The sequence below is a fragment of the Panicum virgatum genome, chromosome 6K (genome assembly GCF_016808335.1).
Source record: "Panicum virgatum strain AP13 chromosome 6K, P.virgatum_v5, whole genome shotgun sequence".
Lineage (NCBI taxonomy): Eukaryota > Viridiplantae > Streptophyta > Magnoliopsida > Poales > Poaceae > Panicum > Panicum virgatum.
This window is the reverse complement of record NC_053141.1, coordinates 1408669-1416697: the sequence shown is the minus strand read 5'-3', so window position 1 is coordinate 1416697 and position 8029 is coordinate 1408669. Positions and strand designations below refer to the sequence as shown.

At 43.7% G+C, this 8029-nt stretch overlaps 1 pseudogene; it reads right to left on the bottom strand.

The window, feature by feature from the left end:
- Positions 1-353: 353 nt before the first annotated feature.
- LOC120711159 lies at positions 354-6389 on the bottom strand (annotated as a pseudogene).
- Between the last annotated feature and the right edge of the window lie 1640 nt (positions 6390-8029).

Genomic DNA, 8029 nt, shown 5'->3' with positions numbered 1-8029 from the left:
GTCAGGGATAGGCCGCCCGGTAATGGGCCAAAAACCATCTCTCCTATTTTGGCTTCTGGAAGAGGCCTAGGATTTTTTTTTTGATGGCGAGGCCTAGGATTTCAATCCCACACTTGTCTGTTGACATTAGCTTTGAGTTCTTATCTAGGTATAATTCTGAAAGAATATACTATGTGATTATGTGTGATGCAACATTTAGGCCCTAACAATCTATTTTTCTATGTGAATCAAAACCCCGTGTTTGGATGGCGTCTGAAAAAGTTTTCATGAAAACTTTTCGATGCTTTGACCACTAATTAGGGGTATTAAATAAAGTCAAATTACAAAACCACCTTCACAATTATGGTACTGTAGTAGTTACAGTAGCTAATGAGGTCTTTGACCGTACAATTAGGAGATGATTAGGCGCAGTTACTGTAGGGTCACTGTAGCCAATCATGATGAAACTTGGCTCATTAGATTCGTCTCGAAAAGTTACATCCATTCGTGAAAAAGGTTTCACAAATAAATTTCATTTAGTACTCCATGCATGCATTCGTCTTTTTGTGAAAAAAATTTCACAGTGTAATCCAAACACGGCCTTATGCTTTCAAGAGGATGGTTTGAGAAACCTGAAGCACGGATGACTTATCTCCATGTAAGGCGTCAAATGGAAAGGTCTTCGGTGCTTGATACTGCAACTGTATCCCTTTGTGAAATTCTGTCTGTTTCAGTGCCAAAATCATTTCTAAAATGGACCATTGCTATGTGCTCAAATATTGTAGAATAACTCGTAGAGTACAATATGATACAAAGCATTAGGAGTAGAACCTTAATCGCCGTGGAACCGTCGCTGTTCTCCACCGCGTCCTCCGTCTAATAACACCGCATGACTGCGACTAATCCGGCTCCTATTTAACCCTACGACTACTACGAGCCGTAGGAACACAGATAAGTTGCATATCCTTCTAGAAGGGGAAAAGCCTTCTCTTCTTGAAGTAGACCGCACACAGATCAAGCAGAATATGACTAGACCGCACACAATAGTTGTGGTGAGCGTCCACACAAACGCATGTGGCGCCTTAAACAACGGTTCCTCAAAGTTCATGCCGAAAATTCCTAATACAACCCCCACAATGCTCGTCACAAATGTTGATGTGTTCATCAGCAGCTCGAATTTTATCAGCTGGTTTCGCACACTATCCTACAAAAAAGAAAGCACTTGTGATGGCTGTATCAGCATCTTTCTTTGATTCTGAGTGTATGTTTCAAACTCTTAAAGTTAGAACGGCATGTGGAAATGAGCATAGTAGAGGCGATGGACTGTCCGGAAATTTGTCACTGTTGTCCGGAAATGAGCATAGGTTTATAAATATTACTATGCACCTAGATATACTTTATGTGTAAATACATATCAAAATATATGTACTTAGAAAAATCAAAACGAATTGTATTTTGTGATGGAAACGAAATTGCAGCTTTTACCTTTAAATGAACAATATAAAATTGCAGCTTTGGATGGCGAGGTAATTTCACCATGAACCTGATTGATCTGAAATATAACAATGCATGTGTTTAATTGATCGAGGAAATTAGGGGCTATACCAGGTTGCAGTTGATGAACTCTTGTGTATCGTCGATGTATTCCTTCAGCTGGAAAATGAGCACAAACAGAAAAATTCTCAGCCAATTATAGCAATAAAAATGCAAAAAAGGCAAAAATAAATACAATTCAGGCTTTATACCGTAGTTAACTTGTTCAGAGTGTTGCCGATGCACAGAAAGTAAGCCTCCAACATCATTTCTACGTCTAATTTGCTGCCTCGAACATCTCTGCTGCCTAATAATAAGTTCTTTAAGTTGTCATGCATCTGAGATGCAGAGGCCGGCAAGACTGGGGAAACTGGAGCAGAGTGAGATGGACCAGGAAGGGCCTGCTCGTTCAATACTGAGGACGCTTCCATCCTCCTTTTTTTCTCTGAGAGACACATTTCAGCCATAGCACCATCATCTTCCATCAGGTGCTCTATCTCATCTTTGATCTTTATGGTGAAAAAAATGGATGAGACAACCGAAAAGCAGTAAGGAATGCAGTAAATAAGTGCAACGAGGAGAATAATTTACTTTTTCAACCCTCCTAGTCAATGAAAGCAATCTGGATTTTATGCGCCGAATACGTTCCAAGTTTAAGGTAGTGAATTTTGTTGTCAACTCATCTAACAATGGATATGATTCGATCTCCAGTTCAGCAGCCTGTCAAAATTTGTGAACACTGTCAGTTCTTGCTGCCAAATATCAATCATATTGAAAACATTCGTTACATGATTTGGCTATTTATTTAACAAATCAGTCGTGAGTACCATAATTCATAGATATTTCAAAACTATTGTTTTCCCTGGTGCACTTGTTATTAGCGCATGTACAATCATCCATTCGAGATTTGTGTATTGCAAAACAATGTCACATATTCTTGTCCTTGCATACTCTTTGTACCTATCTGTAGTCTTTAGGGTAGTTGTGCAGGGCAGCAAAAAAGCTCAAGACTCGTGAAGTGGCTCAGCTCTTTCATTAATAAGTGGTTCACAGTTCAGTCTGGATCGGTCTTTTTAAAGAAATCTAGCTTATCTCCATTTCAGCTTGTGCGTTTTCTCACGAGCTGCTGATGAACAATTCAATGGGCTCATTACGCTCGATAGCTGGGGTGGAGGATGGAACTGAGCCCAGCCCGGTCCAGTCCGAGCCCTAGTGGGTTTTGTCCCACAGACGACCCTTGTTAGGATGGCCTTGAGTAGAGGAAACGAAGCCCAGAACGCCCTTTCTCGACCCGAACTATTTTTCCAATTATTTTCTCACTACAAAAGAGTGGGAGGCCCGAGCCTGGTCCCCAAAAAAAGGTCAGTCGTCCCAGCTTGCAAAATACTAAGTCTAGCCGAGGATAGTCGAGGCCAAGGTGGGTATTTAGTGAGAATTAACACACATTTCTACCCTTAATCCCACTGATTAGACATTACTTGGCCACGATTTATAACGAATCCCTCGATAGATATATGACAATACCAAACTTTAACTTTACTTATCTGTGGCAACATGACAATTAGGCAAAAATAAATCTGTAGTTCAATTGACTCAATCCTAATGTTGATTATAAATACCTAAAAATATTTATATATTTTTCAATTTATTCACTCATGTTGATGATAAACATAATGTCACCACCATGAGTTATTCTTTTAGATATTGCTAACATGCTTCAATTATGACAAATTGTTTATTTCATCGATGTTCTTAATAATAAGGAAAAACTCTACACAACCATACATTGAGTGTCAATTACCATCCTCTCATTTATTAAACTGGGTATTTAACCACCTTACATTTGCAATAAATGACCCTTTAAGGTGGTTTTGTCACTTTAGTGCGTTGAGGTGGACAGAGATCAGCTACCACATAGGCCATCTAGTAAGGGTGGGCGGGTCAGGGTCCCACTCTTCTTCTCCTCCTCCTCCTCCTCCTCTCTCCCATGGCATGTCACGTATAGAAATCCCTGGTTCCCTAAAGAAGTCAGACTCCTACTAGGACTCTACCTTGTCCTACTAGGACTCCTCCATTGTAACCGATTAGGACTTGCCATGCAAATCTTGCTCCTGAGATATATAAAGGTGGTTAGGGGTCCCTAGATCGGCACGCATCAAGCAACATCTTCAATCCAATACAAGATACACATCATACATGACGTAGGGTATTACGCATCTTGCGGTCCGAACCTGTCTAAAGTCGCTTGTCACCTTCGAGTTCTTGGTTCTCGACAACATAGCCTTGCAATCTACAACTCGGGGGTACCCCCTCAAGACGTTATTGGCATAAAACACCGACATGGCCACTCACCTCGGCCTGCCTGTAGTGCATCCACCTTGTCGTGCCCTACCCGTGGCCTCGTCTAGGCACGCCCGCCTCTGCCTGACATGTCACACGTCCCTACACGATCCCCTCTGCCATGCTTCGGACTTTTTACTTGTGGTGTCCCACCTCCAATTTTGCCTCGCGCTATCGTCGATTTCGCTCTTCCAACCATCGATTTTGCTTTGTGCCACTGTCGATTTCCCCTGTGCCAGCCCCTATCGCACTCTCCTACTCCACTCCTGCCTGTTTTGATCAATTGCTCATAGACAGACATCTTCTTCCCCACGTCTCTCTCTCTCTCTCTACACGGCTGGGCATCCACACCTCACAATGGATGGCCATGAGACTGGGCCGCATCAGTTGGTATTCCGTGGTCCAGCGTGCATGCCGTACTACCACTGGTTCATCACCCTGTCACCACCCTTCTTCCTCTAGTCCATGGCCTCGTGTAGCACCACCACATCCACTCCCTCTAATTGAACACTGATGACCCGCTTGATGATGCCGATGAGGTCCTGCTACTGTCGTTTTGTTCCCCCATCCGTGCTAGCGGCCAACCGCAAGCCGGGGCAAGCGGCCATGAGAGAGAGGGAGGCTCCTGACTTGCCTGCTTACAAGTAGGTCCTACGTGTCACCGTTCCATGTCGTCATCCTCCTTAGCCAGCATGGCAAAACTAATCATGAGGGTCATTTAACAGGTTTACATAGTTGAGGGATTAAATACCAAGTTTTATAGTTGACGGGGGTGATGCAGTCGATGCTCGTTATGTTGGGAGGTTATGTAGATTTTTTTTTCTAGTAATAATGTTGCTATGCTTTGCTCACGAGCTAAATGAGGTGGCTCGAACTTTTTTAATAAAATCAAGCCAAACCCTCTTTTGAGCTTGTTAATCTTAACAAGCCGAGGCGGCTCGACTTGTTACTAAAACAAGCTTGTACGAATTGAGCCTTAACAAGTCAAACTGTCTCATTAGCCAACCCTTACACGACTTTGCAGTTCTAGATATTTGGTGGTAGTAATAGGGAATCTCATCTGAAGGAAACAAAAATAAAGGGACGACACTTTGAGGGTTAAGTAAGAAATAGGAGTGCCTATATTCTTAGCACATGAGTATTAGATCTCATTATGGAGAACCTTGCAATTAAAAAAGGAAGAGGTGGATATTTTATACAAAGGGCCGAATTATATATTAAAAATAGAGTTTGTATTGGTAGTTGTCCATCCCAAAATTACAGTTTGTTTTCCTTTTCTGTATGCATTGGTTTTGCTATGTATCTAGAAACATAAGTAAAATCTATATACTGAAAACTCCAAAACGAACTTTAGGAGACGGAGGGAGTAGAATTGATTTTGGACTCTCAGTAACACAATTCTCTTATAAATATGGAAAAGGCTGATTTTGTAACACCAAACATATCACATGGTGAGAGGTACGCAAGAGTTCCTAGCGGCTCCGTCCGGACGGCGGCATGATTAATGAGCGGGAGGAGCGGCCATAATCTATCCTAGGACTAGGAGTATGTGCTTTGACGTATCAGGCTTGCCGCCCTGGTAAGTATGTGTGATGTTTGGAGCGTATCACGCTTTGGTGCTTCAAAACAAGTGGTTTACTTGGACATTGGATTACTTGGACCGCACTTTATTTATTAAATGAAAAATCTATGCTAACTACTCCCTTTAGTAATCCCCACTCTCTTTTTTCAGGCACAAGCAAGAGGGCATGAAGACAGTGCTTGCGTGCATAGTATTTCGATGGAGATGAGAGAAGAATCAATCTGTATGAACTATTCATCTTCTTCTTAAAGTAAACTTTCCTCTGCTCTCTAACTACTTCACTGTTCTTCCCGATCCCCAATTTCTTGCTCCTATCCCTGCTCTAATGCTAGCTCTTACAGTAGATACTGTCATCATCACTTGACTAATCTTAGATACTGAAATCGATGAAGCTCAATTTGCATTTTGCAGGTAGGCAAATACGTCGACCGCAGAGCGCAAATCCGTATGTAAAGAGAGAAGCCGCACCTGCGCGTCGAGGAAGGAGCTGGCGGCCTCGAGGGCGAGCTCGAGCGCGCGGAACTCGAAGGGCAGCTCATCGGCCTCACCGCGCTTGAGCTGGCGGCGCTGGAGCTCGGCGGCGTACTGGAGGACGTAGCTGTCCAGGGTGTTGGGCAGGAGCACCTCGTCGGCGGTGATGACGACCGGATCTGCTCGATGTTGCAGAGGATGGCGAGCTCGCGCCCCAGGATGCTGCAGGGGTAGACGAAGAGCGGGTCGAGGAGTCGCAGGTCGCGCAAGGGCAGGTGGAACCGCCGCATGAGCTCCATCCTGGCGACCTCCGCGGTGGTTATGTGGCCCGTCGCCGCGTCCACGCGCACAAATGAAAGCCCGTGGACGTCGTCGACCGCCACGCCGCCGCCGTCACTCGCGGGGGCGGGGAGCTCCACCTCCATCAATGTGAACGAGCGAGAGGGGGAGGAGGTGGGACTGTGGGAGTGGGAAACAGAGGGTCCTGCCTCCTGCGCTTGTGTTAAGATGAGCTGGAGTGGACTGGTGGTGGGACCATTTGACCGTTCGAGGAGGAGAGTGACCGTTGGAGGGACGAGGCTGTAGGGTCCCAATCCGTGACAGGAGGACACGGTTAGGAGGCTGTTCGGCTGATCCAAGTGAATAGTATTCAGCTGGTAGAACAAATTGTATTATGTGAGAGAATATAAGTTGAGACAAGCCAAGATTGAATCCGCCGTTTTCAAAACTTACTTATTTCATACCGTTTGTTTTACACCTATACTTTTTCTTACGCTGCAGTGATATTTTTAAACAAACTTGACTTAGTACTAATTAACTTGAGACAAAACATCTAGGACCGGCTGGCCGGCGACGGCGACGAGAGGCACGGGACGATGCCATGCTGTTGTTCCGGCATGCGTTTGCGCGAGTTGTTGGAGCCACGGTTTTTTTTTATCGACCGGTGAGGTCAAACCGCCGCCGTCGGTTCCGGTTTATTGGTCCGGTTTGACCAAAAACTATTAAAAACCGATCAAATTCAAATTTCAAACTATAGACGCCAGTTCAATCAGTTTCCACCGGTTAGCCGACCGGTTTGATCGGTAAACCGGTCCGGTTTGAATGAAAACCGGTCCGTTGAATAAAAAAACCGATTTTAGTTTAAAATTTGAATTTTTGTATAACATGTTTTTAGCCTAAATGAACCCTCCAATTCTCTTTTGTACTACTTTTACATTAATACAATGTATAACATGTTTTACATTGTATTTGTATACTTTTGTATGCATGTTTTTTTGTTTAAATTCAAATGCCCGTAAAGTATACTAAATGAACGAATATTTGAAAAAATTTGACACCATTAGATTCGTCGCAACTTGAAGTATTTTTAGAAATTTTTTGAGATTAATTTAAATTTTAAATTTGAGCCGGTTTAAAATCGACAGGAACCGGAACCGGTCCGGACCGATTTGATCGATAACTGCGGTTTCCGGACCAGTTCGATCAGTTTTTTTAACTCTGGTTGGAGCTGCATTTGCATGGTCGTCTCTATACCTCGAGCGCATTGTCAATGAGGACTGGGCGCCGTCTTTCCCGGACCATCACCTCCGGACGCTCTCGGCTCAATGCTCTGACCATGCACCTCTCTTGTTGTGAACAACAAACATCATCCGCTTGTTCAAGCGCTTTCGCTTTTAAACCAAGGTTAATAATTTAGCTTATTGCTGACTATAAGACTCATTGTAGCTTATCTCTCAATCCACTTATATAGTAGTTTAGGTCTCCACTATTAATATATGGCTTACTTATCTATCTCATAATTTTTTTTAATTCTTGTGTCAAAGCTGCCTGTAAGCTTACAGTCCACTCTCTCTTCTATCTTATTATTCAGTTTGTTTTTAGCCCACCATAATACTTGCTGTCAGTGGCACCAAGCTCCATCATGTGTGCAACGACACCCTTGAGACTGATTGTAACCATGCTTTTTGAGTAATGAATGAAGCTCCCTGATCTGAAAAAGAAGGAATAAAAAAATAGATTTCACCCAGGCCGGAGTTGCGGTTGCGGTTGGGCCGGGCTCTTCTGATTCGCCTCGCGGGCGGCACATTCCGTTCCGTGCCTTCCTTTCCCAACCCTTCTTTGGGG